Genomic DNA, 17,500 nt, shown 5'->3' with positions numbered 1-17,500 from the left:
AATGGCCGCCATAGCGGCCATATTGGACTTTTACCAAGTCCAAAACCTAATGGCATGATCCTTGGACCATACCTAACCCCCCACCAAGTTTCATCGAAATCCGTCCAGGAGTTTTTCCGTAATACTGTTCACAAACAAACAAAAAAACAGACAGGGGTGAAAACAGTAACCTCCGTCCATCTTCGATGGCGGAGGTTAATAATATTTGTGTTGACTATTAAAAATACAAACCCAATGAGAACCGTTCCCATTATTATCTTCTAAGTTCAAAATAATGTTCTTTGTATGTTTAGGCACATTTGTTAATTTATCTCTCATACAAATAACCACATTATGAATTTTTAATTTCTTACAATATTTGACAAGTTGTAAATTTGATGTTGTATTCTTTCCAAATTCTTTAAACCACTCATCAATACTCATTTATGTATTAGAAAGATATAATCCATTACCCCTTTTAGTTAATTTTACACCTGCTTGTGTGATAGAAGAAAGCATATCTCCAACTAACAATCTCGCTTTATCAGGCAGACTTTCAAGTTTTTCAGCAAAATCTACAATTAGACCACTTCCACTAATTTGTTTCTCCAACTCTTTGTTTTGTCTTTCCAATTCTTTCTGAGCCCGGAGTTGAGCCTTCCTTTCGTTGGCAGTTTTCACCGTTGTTGAAATACCACCCGTCAATGCTCCAACCGCACTTAAACCAGCAAATAAAGGAATTAGAAATGGGAGAAATCCTCCACTTGTCTCTCTTATTGAATATTTTTTCAACATTGGTTTTGTCATTTTAATTTTAAGTGAGCCAGTATCGTTCAAGATTTTAACCTGTTCTCTTGTAAGCAAAACATCAATTCTTACTGCTCCTTTTCTCTGAATTGTATTAACGTTAATCGTACAAGGCTTTTGATTTTGAACACAAGATGATAGTTTATGAAGATTGATTTGGTTAACATATACCCCAGTTGGTACTTTGCCACTCATTTATTTAACAAAAAATTACGTGAGACTAATAATAACACCATTAGCTGTATTAATCTGTAATTCTGTTTCTTCCAAAAGCAAACAATATGTATCAACTTCTTCACTCTCTCCTCTTTCAATGTATAGGGAAGTATCCACTCGATTAGACTTTGTAGTTTCCTTTTGACCACTCAGATCAAACGCATAGATTGTATACAAACTTTTAAATGCTGTCGTATCCAAAATAGGTTCTATCTTTCCATTACTTTCACACACCTTTTGGTAAGACTTGTGTGCTTCAGCATAATCATTTTTTTCGCAATTAATTTCCAATCTATCTTGTGGATAAAATGTTCCATCGAGAGAAAGACGAAGTTGTTTCACCTTAGCATTATCACTCAATGCATTATTCTTATCAGTAGCAGTATCACCATCTGGTTTTTAAAAAAAATGATCCACAGATATCGTGGCTTTCCTTCCAGAACACCCAAATTCCACGTGTAAGTGGTTTGGTTTAGTTTAACGTGCTGACATCTTCTTTTAAAGTATGATACATTGAGTGGTTTCTTTGTGTTAATTCTTCTATTCAACATCTCTTCTGTTTTAAGATTTGGAGTATATTCACTAATATACCAACTCATTTCATCAATTACAAATTTATTCTGAGCACAAAAAGCACTATCAACACCAAAAAGTAATCTATTTTCATTATCATTCCTTTGTAGTTGAAATCTAATATTAAGACCATACAGAACTTTATCATGATCACAAAATCCAAATATAACTTAAAGAGGAACTGCCACAGTAAAACTATTAACTGCTTTTGTATCATCATTATACTGTTACTGGCCGGGGGTCAGCCGCCAACCGACCGCTCTGAACGGAGCCGCAAGTCGAGTCGGCCCGACTGATCGCCCGGAATATAGATCGCCGCCCGGATAACTCCGAGCCACGGGTCCTTGTACAAGAACCGAAATACGCCAATCGGCAGATCACGTGGGGTAGGGTCGATTGCCAATCTTCAATTTACCTAAATACCCACGTGATCCAACTACCGGGGTATTCCACCCTCGACGGAACTCGTACGGAACAAACCGTGGAGGCGAGCTTGTCCGTGCATGATTCCGAGCGGCATAATCGCCGAGAACCGTCGGTCCAAATGTCCCCCAATTACAGCAAACCAACGGCTTTCTAACTCCCAACACACAAAATGTTCAATCAATGAGGGAATGGACGCAACGAGCAGGTTTACATTCACACAAGGACATATATTATAATGAAACACGTATGCAATTAAATAAGGCAAAACACGAATGCAATTATACAAGCAACAAAAGCACGACAAAAGAACTACAACCGTCTACTTATTATGTACAGTCATTTACACTTAACAGCAGTTCCTACTTATTAGACGGGCCCACGGACACACGTACACGCACACGCACACACACACACGCGCGCACACACACACACACACACACACACACACACACACACACACACACACACACACACACGAAATGGTGACCGAGGCCTTTAATCACGAGCTCCAGCTCGGAGGACAGGTGAGCTGAAACTCAGAGCTTGACTCGCACATTTCCACCTCGTGTGGTCTTCAACTTGTCCGGACACGGTCTCCAGTGAGAGCGAGCTGGATCCAATCGCCGCGATCCTTCCCAAGCTCCCGTGAATCCTCCCGCGCTTCTCAACATGTTCCGGTGAGACGAGGCGCCGATCCTTCCTGTCGATCGTCGCTTCCCCGAGGATCCAACTCCAAGAAGAGGCCGATGCGTCGCACCAAGCTGGGAAACAAAATGGAGAACGAAAAGCTCCACGAACCAAGAAGAAGAGGAAGAAGCCTCCACTCGCAGCTCGAGCCAAACAACTGGCTCAAGTTCCTTCCAAAACAAAGCAGCAGCCGAAGCTCACTGAGCCAGCCGAAGCAAAAAGCTTCCGAAGGCCTCAAGCCAAGCAAGCCAAGCAGGACCCGATGGCCTGCTGAACGACTGCTATCTCCGAAGCAAAAAAGCTTACTCCTCCCACGGGACTCAGCACACGAACTCTGCACATGGGACTCAGAACGGGACTTCTTCACGAACTCTGCCACGGGACTCCCACGAACTCAGCCCTACCACGGAACTCCCACACGAACAAAGAAAAGATGTCCTCTTTATCCTTTGCACCCCCTCCCCCGCACCCGACATGACTCATGCCCTCGTGATCCACCCCCCGCTCAACCACGGGTGGGAGGGAGTTGTTGACATCACCACAGGGTTCTTCTTCCTCTTCGCAGAAGAGGGGGAGGGACGTCTCCATTGTTCGCTCCCTAACTATTAAATCAATCCGCAGCGCATCTAATCGATCTCTGAACATCTATCTATAATTCCAGCAGAGTGTGTGTGTGTGTGTGTGTGTGTGTGTGTGTGTGTGTGTGTGTGTGTGTGTGTGTGTGTGTGTGTGTGTGTGTGTGTGTGTGTGTGTGTGTGTGTGTGTGTGTGTGAGACCGCTGTTTCTCGACAACCTCTGGCCCGATCTAATGGAAACTTGCCAGGTATATTGCTGGGACCTGAGGATGTGCCTTTTCAAGGTTTGATATTAATCGGACAAGTGCTTCCCAAGTTATGGCCATTTATTTAACAAACCATTGGGAAGACACGTTGTTGCGTGGGCGTGGCCGATGGGGAAGGGAAGCACAGCCACGTTCCCCATTACGGGTTACAACGTACAGGCGGTGTATAAATTTCGGGAACATCAGAGTGCTGGTATGCTCCGAACCAGAAAGTAAATTTTTTCTCTCTCTTCTCTTCTCTTTTTGTTTTTCCTTGCCACGACATTGCGAAAAGGTAAAATACGTTGGCGCTAATTGAATAATTGGGTATTAAAAATAAATTGTGAATAATCGTAACTGCGAATAATATCGAACTTCCGGGTCACGCACGTACGGGCACGTGAGAGTGAAGAAACGGCCTGTGTGGTTTATTTATTTATTATTATTATTTTTTTTTTTTTACGGGCACGTACTAGTTTAAACAAAGAAAGGTGAGCTATCTAGGGAACATGCACTTATTGGCATAGCTGACTAAGGGAACCTGTATGTTGTGTGCAATTGAATTCCAAATCCGTAACAATATGTTCCTTTCGTTTGAGTATATCCAGGGTCTGTGTTTGTTCCCATTGACATATCAGGAATAAAACCTTTGACAGCCCCCTTTCCCATTCTATCACTGAATTAATATCGTGTAAATTTCATCATTTCAGATACAGCAGAGACATAATCAACCGCTCCAACTTCTTGTCTTCCAATGTACAAACGAACACTCTCAAATATTTTTCAGAAGAAATAATTGACGAGTGTAGCGTTTGTGTTATTCCCAGCCTTCGTGAATTTAAATTTACACAAGAAACTTTTGGATAGATTCAAATAAGTTTGTTGATTATTTATTTCAAAACTTTTTGTACCATTTGCATTCCAGTCTGTTCCAGTTATTGCAATTACCTTGAAGTAATCTTCTTTTTAGTGGAGTTTGAGATGATAATAGTATCATCAAAATCATAGATACTATCAATTGCTTCCATACTTGTATTTATTTCGGAAAAAAGATGTTAAAACTTTTGAAACCCTGACTCAAGTATTTGAATTATTTTCTCTCGTTCTTGGGGGGACAACTGAGTTTTGCCTTTCTTAATTTCTTTTATTGCTTGTAATTTGTGAGATTCCTTTTGGGCATCTTTTATACTCTTTATAGCACCTGCTACATTTCCCACAGCAGAAGCAGTTGAACCAATTCGGTCTTTATGTTTAAGAATAGTTGAACCGATATCCATGAGAGTATCAATTATCCCATCTCCTCTAAATTGATGTCCGACACCCCTTTGTCTCTTACATTTATAGTATCCTCTACCAAGATACATACTTCACCCTTTTAGTCTGGGGAAAGGAACACCCCATCCCCTGTAATTATTTTATATTTTCCCAACTTGTGTTTCCTCACAATAACCATCATATTTATTTACTGGAAAACTTCACGTAGGTGAATTCTGATGGATATAACTTCTCCAGGAAAAGAAATCATACCATTATTTTGGTCGGTTATCCTAAAATTTACTCTGTGTATGGTTTTTCCTGACACAGGGAGATAAACCAAATTTTTGGGTTTCATATTGAATTTATAACCAATTGGGGTTGAGTATGCACTGAATGAAAATATTGTATTTGTTCTTATTCCATCATAACAAGCACCATCAATCAAATCACAGTGAATTAATACCGAATTTATTCCTGAGGATATTTGAATGACATTATCACTGTAAAATATCCAATTAGTTTCAATCTTTTTTGAGGAGAAACCCAATAACTCTCTAAATGAATTATCAATTGTGAAATCAACCTTATAGTTGTGTTTAAGTTTAATCGTTGATTTTGAAGTATGTTTTTGAATATCTATAACAATATTTTTGGTTCATCACCCTGTGCTTTCATAAGACGAACAATTTCGGAAGATATTTGAGAAATCTCATATGCTCTGGGTGAGATTGTTATCGTTTTGAATCCACTTCCCGGATTATAACTAAACTTGTCATTTTTCTCAGTTATATTAAATAAGGTATTATAAGTTTCCATGGACAATAAAGATGCCTTATTCTTTTGTTGGGTCAAGTTGACGTGGGTATGGGAATGAAAATGTGTGGTCGCTTGTTGTGAAATTAAAACTAAGGATTGTGCCTCTCATCTTATTTAATATGAAATAAAATGTCTTTATTTTGGTGTTTATTAATTATTTTCATGTTCATCAACTGGTCTAAAATGGCTGATGCTTCATTAAAACAATTGTTATTTCCAGCCTTCTTACTACCTAACAACAATAACAGTCTTTTAACTAATTGTGGTAGGTTATTTGGAAGAAAACTAACACCTGAACCAAGGATACTTAAAGCCTGAATAATGTGCTTCTCATTCTTCTTTTTCTTACCAGAAAGACTACCCCTATAATTAACAGAGTCCAGCAGATCAATATATACTCTATCATCATTATTTTTCTTATCCAATGGTTTATCAAAATAGTTTGATTCATCCCTCACATTTGAAGGTTGTCTTCCATCTTTTGTGAGAAGAAACATTAATCTCAGAGTTAGTTCAACAGGAGGTTGAGCACAACTCAAGAACCTTAATTCATCATTAAACATCAATACCTTTTCATGAACAAGATGAAATATTGCTGGTTGTTCTGTTGGAATGAGTCCTGCTTTGGTTTTTGATTCCGCTGAATATTCGTTGTTTTGAAGAGCATTCACAATATAATCAGGGGGTTGATTAATCTCTTCCAGTTGTTGAAATAATCCTTTATCATCATATTCTAATTCTCCTATATGCTCTAATTCTTCCTCTGTCATTTCACTGAAATCTTTTTGCATTTGAAGTTTTTTAGGAGTATATTCTATTGTGGGAACTGTGGAAACATCGAGAATTTTTTCTTGGGAAGTTTTTTAAAGTGGTTTAAAAAAATTTCTCTTGTTTTCTTTCAAATGCTTCTTCACCCGTTAGTTTCTGTCTGCATTTCTTCTTTATGTCTTCCTGTTGTTTTACAACTTTTGAAACCAACTGTTGATGCTCCCGAAATGTTCTTGCTCTTTCTTTCGCATCCATTTATTTATTGGAAAATATCATTTCATCAATTGTAAAGATCAACAGTGAAATTTTCCTTTTCTTCATCATCCAAGTAGATGTGTTCAAATAAATCCTTTTAAAAAAAATATTTCATCAAATTCTTTATTAAAATTAATACGAGATGTAATTCCTTTTTCACTAATACTTGCATCTCTGCTTTTCATACGTCTGCGATGAGTTTCTTCATCAACATCAAAACCGAATGATAAAATCTTAACCCCACTCAGATGTTGAATAATTCGTCTCATTCCTTCTGGATTAGTTTCTAATATCCCAAGACCACCAGATTTTAGTTTCTTTAACTCACTCCAACAATGTGAATATTTTGTTGTACCAAGAGAAACCTCCTCAAATATTTGACCTTCATTCCTCAATCGCATATGTTCCTCAACTGAAATATCATGATAATCTTCACCTTTTGCTTCTCCAGGTCTTATTGTTCTAGCTGTTGTTGATACAATGCGTATCACAGGGTGTTTTTAAAGTAAATTTACAATATTCTCATTTGTACTATACAACAACCTTGATTTGTGAAAGTTTTTTCCAGAAGCAGATTTACCCACAAGATTTATAATAATAGTTGTCATTTATATATGTATTTTTTTTATAAAACAAAAAATATATCCCTTAGTACCTCATCTTGTTTCACAACAATATATTTATATTTTTCAGTCGTGTGCTTGATGTAATCCCCAAATTCCGTTTTTACTACATAATGTAGAACAATTATTTCTCCAAAAATTGTTTATATCTATTTAATTTAACTTGAATAGAATAAAAGTATTAGCATTGTTTCTGATGGAATGATGAGAAAGTTGAAAGAATGATTGACTAAGATAAAAACTATTACAAGAAGAATGTCTCCCTCTTGTGGAGTAGCTGTCCATTACCGTTTGGTTTCTCTCATTAACACAATCATCAAAGATAACGAGGTTCTTTTTTGATTTATCCTAATCATGGGGAGAAGGTATATCATACGTATTATCACTAAGAATACAAGTTATTAGTTTTGATTTCTTTTTATATCTGTGTATCACAAAATAGTTGTATTATGTCTTTAATGTTATAATCATTTAGATTGCTTTGAAGTTTAAATAAACCGATTATATCTTCTTTTTGAAGACCAGCATTAAAACCTTGTGAGAGTAGTAGATACTCAGGATGAAAACTCGACTTTGTGAAAAATTATTAAATTATCATAATCTATAAAGTTGGGAGTCAGGAGCATCTTCAAAAGTAAGTGGGTTTTTCCACATCAGCTTGAACCAACCATGAGACATCTTAATGAATTTGGAAGATTTTTATGATTGTTAAATTTTATGTTATTTTCCAAAATGGGTAAAAAATCATTCATTTATATATTTGGAAAACAGGTTTTTTAATTTATTATTGGCTTTTTTAGAAACTCTATATTTTATCCTAAGTTCGGGTTTAATTTCAAGATAATCCATTATTTTAATTATACAATATCTTGTGTTGATATATCCCTGAAAATGACAATCGTGAATAATATAAAACAACAATCCTTTGAACATTTCTCTCATACATTCAGCTTCTTCCCTTGCAAGAAAAGGTGTGTGATCGCCCTCATACTTTACATTCATTTCTCCAATCAATCTTGTAAAGTAATTCATTTTTGGTGTAAATCTAAAAGAATTATTTTCCTTTTCATATTTTTTATTTACATTAATTAGAAGATAATCACAGAATATACATTGTTTATAGGCTTTTGACTCTGTGTTTAATCCCCGTCTTTCACACGCAGGACAATTCTCAAATTTGTCATATGGAGAATCAGGGAATTCAAGAGGCTCAAAATCGAGTAAACTATTCATATTTATAAAGTAAAACTTTACTTAAACTGAAATTCATCTTCGGTATCATCTTTGATACTTTCAGAATCATCTATAAAACTACTTTCATAACTACATTTGAACACAAACTCTCGGTATCATAACTATCGTTTGTATGCAAACTCTCAGTATCATAACTGACATCACTCTCATAGTCTTCAAAATCTTCAGTTGAATAATGACTCATATTTAATTAGTAGAAAAAAAAAAACATTACCATCTATATCTATATACTTTTTTTCTTTAACAGATTCAACTACTACATTTTTAATATTAAAGGTAATTTTAAAATGATCCTTAACTACTATTGAATGAAATGTCATTTCACCTGATATATTAACATCCTTTATTTCATCAGGATTTACATCTTTAGGACGAACAACCCCACAAATAACACGGTTCTCTTGGCACAACCCGGATGCCAACTCGGCTCCACAACCAGCAATCCATCCCTCCTATTGACCATTTTTAACTTGTATGACAAGCACGGTGTTCTCACCTGCAGGCATCTACCTACATGCAAGTAGGGTGAATATACTGATTCTGGCTCACTTTTCCCCATGAAAGTGAATGGGGGATTTTCAGAGATTCATATTTTTTTTCCCGAAAAATAAACCCCCTTTTGATCCCAAAGTATATTTATTTGTCTCCCCATTTAACCTCGGGCCACTCTTTTCAAATAACCAATGCAATAAGAGAAATATTTGTTCAAGTAGTAAAGTAGTAATGTGATTTGTTAAAGGTGATTCTAAAGAAATATCTGAAACATGTAAGCCTCGGGGCACTCTTTTTCAAATAACCAATGCATATTGTTTAGCTCACTCATTAAACCTATAAAGATTTGTTCATTCTCAAATTCCTTCAATAGTTTAATTTTCTTTGCACAATAATCCCCATCTAAAATATTGAAAAATAAAACATTTGAATCTTTATATTTTTTAAGATACCCCTTTTGTGCCATTATGAAACTATAAACTTCTCTTTATGCTCTTGTTTGACCACCTTCTGAGCCACATATCATTGTGAGATCATTGTAAATTGTTTTTCCATTGTTCAATTGATAACCATCAAAGTTTTCAGTCCATTCAAGGATATTAATTTTTTTCTTTACATCCACTAACTTACTAGTTTTGAAATTGATTCGCTTATTTGTTTTATTTACCTTTGTTTTAGTTATTTTTCCAATAAGACTTATTTGATATTTTTCACATTCATTATGTTTTCCATTTATATACCAAGACTGAGATTTTCTCCACTCTTTTGTTTGATTAAAACTTGGATTGACCATTTATATATTGCGAAAAAAACATGGCGGAAGCCCTTAAAAACCCTAACCCATCTGCCCATCGTTAAAACACAATCTCTTCTCCACACTCTATCATACAATATCCATATGGAACACAATCTATTCCATTATCTAAAATAAATCTCTTATCATCAAAGGCTCCTCATGCCTTTTTATTTACTTCTTCACTACATATCTTATGTTTATAACTTCTTATTGTAATCATTTTCCTATATTCTTCTTTCTAATTCAGCAAACAATTATAATAATTTCTAAAAGTTATTGATTTCTTTATTACATATTTCTTTATTCCCGTTAACCACTTATCAATCTGATCACCATACTTATAAGCATATGCCTTTGCTCTCAATCCAATGAACTCACTATTACTTTTCCACCCAACTCATCCTTAAACTTACCAATAACCTTTTCATTCTCTTTTGAAAATAACTCACTCTTCTTACTAAAATTACATGTATCATATACTCCAATATATTTCTTCATATCTTTATAAACATCCTCAGTTTTTATATCGAGGATAAAACTATCAGTGTCCATATACAACAATGAAACATTTTCACCATACTCTTTCTTTTAGCCATTATAAAAATAATCATACATCAATATCTTTGATAAATCAAGAACTGCTGTTCCAATATAAATTGGTTTATCCATTACAATACTTTCCTTTTCCATATGAATAGCAGAAAAGTTATCTGAAAAAAACCTCTTCTCTCTTAAAACTTGGTTTATTTATCAATCAAGAAGCTTCTTTCCAAGATGTTGCATATCTAATGTTTTGCCTGTTTCTAACATTCTCCATTGTCTTTCCAAAGACAGCATTATTCATCAATTTATAGAATTCCCCTTCAAATTTTACTTTTGTATTTGTTCTCATATCGTTATTGAATTTAATATACTTTTTCATCCAAGGACTTTGTTTAAGTTAAAAAACTCTATGAATTTTAGCGACTCTCAATCCTTCTCTCAAAAACTGTTTCAAGCTTTTCTGATGCAAAACATATCCATCTTTATCATCGAATGTTGTTTATAACTTTTCTCTTGATTTGCCTTTAATATTAAAACTTTTATGATAATCACTTAACCATTCTTTCTTTGGGGTTTCTTTCTCACATGCAAAAGGAAGGTCTTTATGCTTATTATGAAGATCACTTGGGTACCTCAAATCAACTTCAAAATAATAACCTTCTTCTTCCTCATTCAATTCCTCTTGAGAAGAAATAACAATATTCATCAAAGCCTTTTCATAATCCTTTTCTTCCACCCACTCTCATTTACCATAAAGCAGAGATTGAGACATTGCCCATCAATACAAATTATTAGCATCAAAATACATCAAATAATTACTATCTTTTTCACTATCATAATTTGGAAGATATTTATTATTTGCTTTAGCATATCTTTTTGAACATATTTGTGATATTCCACCTCTCTTAGACTTCTCAATCATCAAAAGCATATCTACATCACTGATTAAATCTATGTCTTGTTTTGTCATTTTCAACAATGCACTCCAAGCTAAACCAGGAGCTGTGAAATAATGGGCAGGATCTAATCCATAACAATTTTTATTATGACAGAGTGATCTAAAAGCTTCAAATGCATCAACTAACAATAAAGCATCTGTTTTTAGATACAAATCATGATATTCTCCAAGGTTCTTTATCTTAAATATTTTCCAAATTTCTTGTGCATGTTTATATTCCTTATCACTTATCTCTTCTTCAGAAAGGTTATTATAGAAACTTTCTTTTGAAGGAAGTTGTGTTTCTTTAAATCTCATAAATGAATCCATATAATCATAAGGATAAATTCCCTTACTTGTAAGAATTTTCTCTTTACTTTGAATTTCATTCCTTGTTTGAATTTCCTCTCCAGTTAGAATTCCCTCTTTAATTAGAATTTCATCTTTAATCAGAATTTCATTCATTGTTTGAATTTTCTTTATAATTAGAATTTCTTCATTAATTTCCTCATTAATTAGAATTTCCTCTTTACTTTGAATTCTCTCTTTAATCCGAATTTCCTCTTGAGTTAAAATTTCCTCTTTTGGAAAGAATGAATTAAGATTTGGAAAAGCACCCATGGAGCTTAGATTTTATGCGAGGTTGGCTCGTGGTGTTCCCATAGACTTGTAAGAATCGAGAAACCTAATACGAGTTAAAGGTTTTGTGAATATCATTTTTGTAAATGAAATATACTTTTGACTTGTGTTTGTTATGGCAGAAATATTCCCTGGTGTTTTTGAAAGTTCATTTATAAATATATGTGTATCATAGTTGGCGCTGTTGTGAAGGAAGACTGGAATAAAAGAAGGAAATTTATAATTAAGATTACAACAGGAATGAGCGGGACCTCTATATTTACCAGTAAGATGACAATGATCCCTAACTTTAGACTCCTCAATTTCGTCCTCACAAATATGACAGATAGGAGCAACTATGAGGAGAGGAGCAACTATCTGAATCATCGTCCTCAATTTCCTCAGTTACTTCACCCATTTTCTCAATCTCCATGGTTAATTAAGGAGGAGGGACTAAATATGTAAGGGGAACACTCTCAGCGGTTACATCCTTGGATGTAAGAGAGAGACAGAGACAGCACAAGAGACAGAGAGCGCACGAGAGAGAGAGAGAGAGAGAGAGAGAGAGAGAGAGAGAGAGAGAGAGAGAGAGAGAGAGAGAGAGAGAGAGAGAGAGAGAGAGAGAGAGAGAGAGAGAGAGAGAGAGAGAGAGAGAGAGAGAGAGAGAGAGAGAGAGAGAGAGAGAGAGAGAGAGAGAGAGAGAGAGCGCGAGAGAGAGAGAGAGAGAGAGAGAGAGAGCGCGAGAGAGAGAGAGCGTGAGAGAGCGTGAGAGAGCTAGAGAGCTAGAGAGCTAGAGAGATAGAGATAGAGATAGAGATCGAGATAGAGATAGAGATAGAGATAGAGATAGAGATAGAGATAGAGATAGAGATAGAGATAGAGATAGAGATAGAGATAGAGATAGAGAGCTAGACAGAGACAGAGAGACAGAGAGACAGAGAGACAGAGAGACAGAGAGACAGAGAGACAGAGAGACAGAGAGACAGAGAGACAGAGAGACAGAGAGACAGAGAGAGAGAGAGAGAGAGAGAGAGAGAGAGAGACAGAGAGCGAGAGCGAGAGCGAGAGCGAGACAGAGAGAGAGAGAGAGAGAGAGAGAGAGAGAGAGAGAGAGAGAGAGAGAGAGAGCGTCAGAGAGAGAGAGAGAGAGAGAGAGAGAGAGAGAGAAAAAGAGAGAGAGAGAGAGAGATTGACTTTTGACTCCTTTTATTATAAATATACAAAAAACCAAAGGAGATGAAACAAAAACAGGTTTCAAAGAGAAATCAACAAAGTCAAAGAAACACCAAAAAAATCAATTCAAAACAAAGAAAATTCCAAGGGCACAAGGAAAGAAAACACTACACGTAAATTTCTAATACATTTTCATTTATATTGCACATCTTACCAACACACCAAGTTTCAAAAAAGGTATTAATATTTTCATTATTTCTGTAATAATTAAATTCTAATTTCAAACGAGTTGAAACCACGGATTTGAAATGCAAAATCACGTTACATTGCTCAAAAGGTTTGCCTTTCATTTTGTTTTTCCTTGACAGGTAGATCGCTAATTTTGCCTCCAGTCGGACATAGTTCAAAAACATTAACAACTTTTCAGTACCGGAATCAAACCCAAGGCCAAAAATAAATAAACCGGAGTGAAAAGGGGACATTTACCCGATGAAATATATTGTTCAATAAAAGAAAAAGGGGGCATAATCGTACACAATCAATATATCCATGGAACAAATCTTCAGTGATGTTACAAATGGGACAAAGCGATGATACAGCAACATCAATTCGGTTGACAAAGGTATTTGTTGGCAGTGACCAGTGAGCAAGTCTCCATTGAAAGTCACCTGACCTTTTTGTTATTGGTGTGCAATACATCGATTTCCATGCAGGTTCAGAAGGGGTGGCATATGGCAAAAGCATTTTCCATCTCAGTACTCCTACTGCAGAGGTATCTATATTAATACCAGAAAGACAAAAACGATAAATAAATTTACTGGCAAGATTAGTAAATAAACAAGAAGCAATACTGACTGGAGATGGAGTAAAACTAGTGAATTGGACAAGTAAGCTCAGAAGTGAAGGCTTTTGGGGTATCCATTTGACCTCAGTACTCCACTGCAACCCAAGTTTAAAGGATGTACGGATGACATCTACAAGTACTTTACCGACAGCTCTGAACGGCCTGGTGCCAGTGATTTCAGCAATTTCTTTAACAGACTTCCAGCAACAGTTGGATGCGTCGCGAAGATGCCAAGCATTTTTGATACCAGCTGAAATTAAGTTTTGTAAAAAGCAATGGCTTTTGGGAACATTGGGAAAGAGTGGGTTGAGGAATAGAGGTTCTCCCGCAAACATTTGATGTCACACAAATCCCTCTGGTGGGTCACCACTACTGCTTGCCAAGCATTCAACAGACTCTGGTAAAACAGAGGAAGGTGAGACGTGTCAATATTTTTTGACTCAATTAGGAATAACTCAAGGCCGTAGCCGAGCAATGCAGCTTGTCTCAACATTCGTTGTGCTACGGGGCGCCAGGGCAGTTTTTCAACATTGATCGCTCGTTGTATCGACTTCAGCCGAAAGGCCATCAGACGACACTTTACGTCAATGAGCCCTTGGCCACCATCAGACAAGGGGCGACAGAGTAAATCTGACCACAACCAATGATAACCATTCCAGAATAAGTTAACCAGTATCTGTTGAATCTCTTTAAGCAAGATATCTGGTGGCTGTAAACTGATGAATTTGTGCCACAAGACAGAGGTAACTAAAGTATTAATAATTAGTATACGACCTCTGAAAGACATTTGCGGAAGGAACCTTTTCCATTTGTTGAGACGTTTGGTTACGTGATCTACCACTCCTTCCCAGTTAATAAGAGAGTACTGGTGAGGGCCAAGATAAACACCTAAGTATTTCACCCCCTCTCTCGTCCACCTTAGATCTTTCGGAAGAGACTGAGGTGGCACTAAGGGAAGCCCACCGGATGTACATTGAGCTGAGGACACCCACAGAGCTTGACTCTCTTGCCAATTACACTGCAAATGTGAAGCAAAATGAAACTTGTGTAAAGATCCAGGAAGAGTGGTTAGATCCTGATAATATTTAATTACTATACAGACATCATCAGCATATGCAGACACAATGATAGGGTGTTCTTCTGGTGACCATACAAAGCCAGAAAGAGAGTTCCTAAGATTAATTAGTAATGGCTCAAGAGAAAGGCTAAACAGTAAACCTGACAATGGACAGCCTTGCCGAACACCCCTCTGAACCTGAATGGGAGAACAGAGACCATCGTTTACCTTACACAAACTAGATATACTGTTGTATAACAACTTAACAAAACTGATGAACCTTTCACCCAGACCAAACTTTTGCAACACATGAAACGTATAAGTGTGATCAATGCTATCAAAAGCCTTTTTAACATCAAGGAAAATCAAACCAACCCCCTCTTCCTCTTTAAGACCACAATCAATGAAATCTCTAACTAAAAAAATGTTATCAGAGATTGATCTCCCTGGAACACAGTAGCTCTGGTCATGACGAACGAGAGTCCCGATGACAAGTTTTAGCCGATTGGCCAACAACTTGGAAAAGAGTTTGTAGTCAGAACATAGTAATGAGATGGGGTGCCAGTTCTTGATTTGACAGACATCGTCACTTTTTGGGAGAAGACAAACCAGCGCTCTTCGACAGCTGAGAGGCAGTATGCCAGAAAGTAAACTTTCTTGCAGAACCAACAGTACTTCTGGACCCAAGATGTCCCAAAATGCTGAAAAAAATTCCACTGGAAGTCCGTCGATTCCAGGGGCTTTTCCACGTTCAAAGCTGTTCAGAGCCATGCTGAGTTCCTCCAGGGTAAGCGGCTTTTCAAGAGCTTGACGCTGACCACAACTCAAAGAAGGAACATGATTTGTCATCTCATCAACACAAACTTTACACACAGATTCCTTCGCAAATAAATCAGAAAAAATAATTTTTCACAAGTCTTCTAACATCACTTTCATTTTGTGTACTATTCCCTTTAGCATCTAACAAGAAGAAAATCTGCCTTTGGGATTTCTTAACCCCTTCTAACTGGAAAAAAGTTTTATTTGGGGTGTCAGAAAACTTCACATTTTGGATTCTGAGTCGAACTGACATCCCCATGACATTTTCCTGAATCAATTATCTGAGATAAGTTCTTTTTTCTAATAATAAACGAAGTTTCCTGACATTTTGAGCTTTATGCCGCTGTCACACCTTGACGATTTAGCCAGCGTATGAAAAATTTGTCTAAAACGCTGGCACACGTCGAATACATTATGGGTAAGTTTTGTATACGTTAAGAACACGTTGAAGCACGCTGGCATACATCGTCATATGCCGAGCTCGTCGACAAATTTTAACATGCTCAAAATTTTTAGACGTATGCCAGCGTATGACGCACACGTTCCGCATACGCTGGCCATAAGTTGTAGGCACATTGCGCGATCGTTGACACACGTCGACACACGTTACTTGTAAGTTACTCATAAGTCGAAACACGTCGAGGTAATGTTTAGCGTACCCATAACTTATTTTTAACCTATGAGTAACGTGATTTGAACCTATGAGTAAGGTATCTCCAACGCATTTTGACGTATGTAGACATATTTGACGTCTTCCGGATGACCACAGAACTTACTGAACGTGTTTCTAACTTACAGCTACCGTATAATGGCGTATTGGCAGCGTTTAGGGGAATTGGTATATAAAAATGGGGTTCACAGGAGGAACCCGTCAGTGTTCCAGACTCCATGGTTTTTTTTTTTTTCTTCTTCGTGATGACGGTGATGTTGACACTTCGATTTCTAGTGCGGTTATGATTTAAATCGTTGAGTGGCAGCCTATTAATTATATTATATTATATTATATTATATTATAACCGTGCTAGAAATCAAAGTGTCAATATCACCGTCATGCCGAAGAAAAAGAAAAAAAATGGAGTCTGGAACACTGACGGGTTCCTCCTGTGTGAAGCCCATTTGTATATACCAATTCCCCTAGATGCTGCAAATACGCCATTATACGGTAGCTGTAAGTTAGAAACACGTTCAGTAAGTTCTGTGGTCGTCCGGAAGACATCAATCAAATATGTCTACATACGTCAATATGCATTGGAGATACGTTACTCATAGGTTCAAAGCAGACTCATAGGTTAGAAATAAGTTTCGGGTAAGCTAAACATTACGTTGATGTGTTTCAACTTATGAGTAACTTACAAGTAACGTGTGTCAACGATAGCATAACGTGCCTACAACTTATGGCCAGTGTATGCGGAACGTGTGCGTCATACCCTGGCATACGTCTAAAAATTTTGAGCATGCTTAAAATTTGTCGACGTGCTCGGCGTACTACGACGTATGCCAGCGTGCTTCAACGTGCTTTTAATGTATGCAAAACTTACCCATAACGTATTCGACGTGTGCCAGCGTATTGGGCAAATTTTTCATACGTCGGCATACGCTGGCTAAAACGTCAAGGTGTGACAGGACCTTGACACTTCGATGTCTGGTGCGGTTATGATTTGAATCGTCGAGCGGCAGCCTTTTAATAGGCTACGCCACGTGATCGTTGGCGATACGCTGCCGCGCTATGCATAAGTTAGA

This window comes from Eptatretus burgeri, chromosome 10 (genome assembly GCF_056783735.1).
Source record: "Eptatretus burgeri isolate ZD-2024b chromosome 10, Ebu_testis_v1, whole genome shotgun sequence".
Taxonomy (NCBI): Eukaryota; Metazoa; Chordata; class Myxini; order Myxiniformes; family Myxinidae; genus Eptatretus; species Eptatretus burgeri.
Note: the sequence above shows the minus strand (reverse complement) of the source record.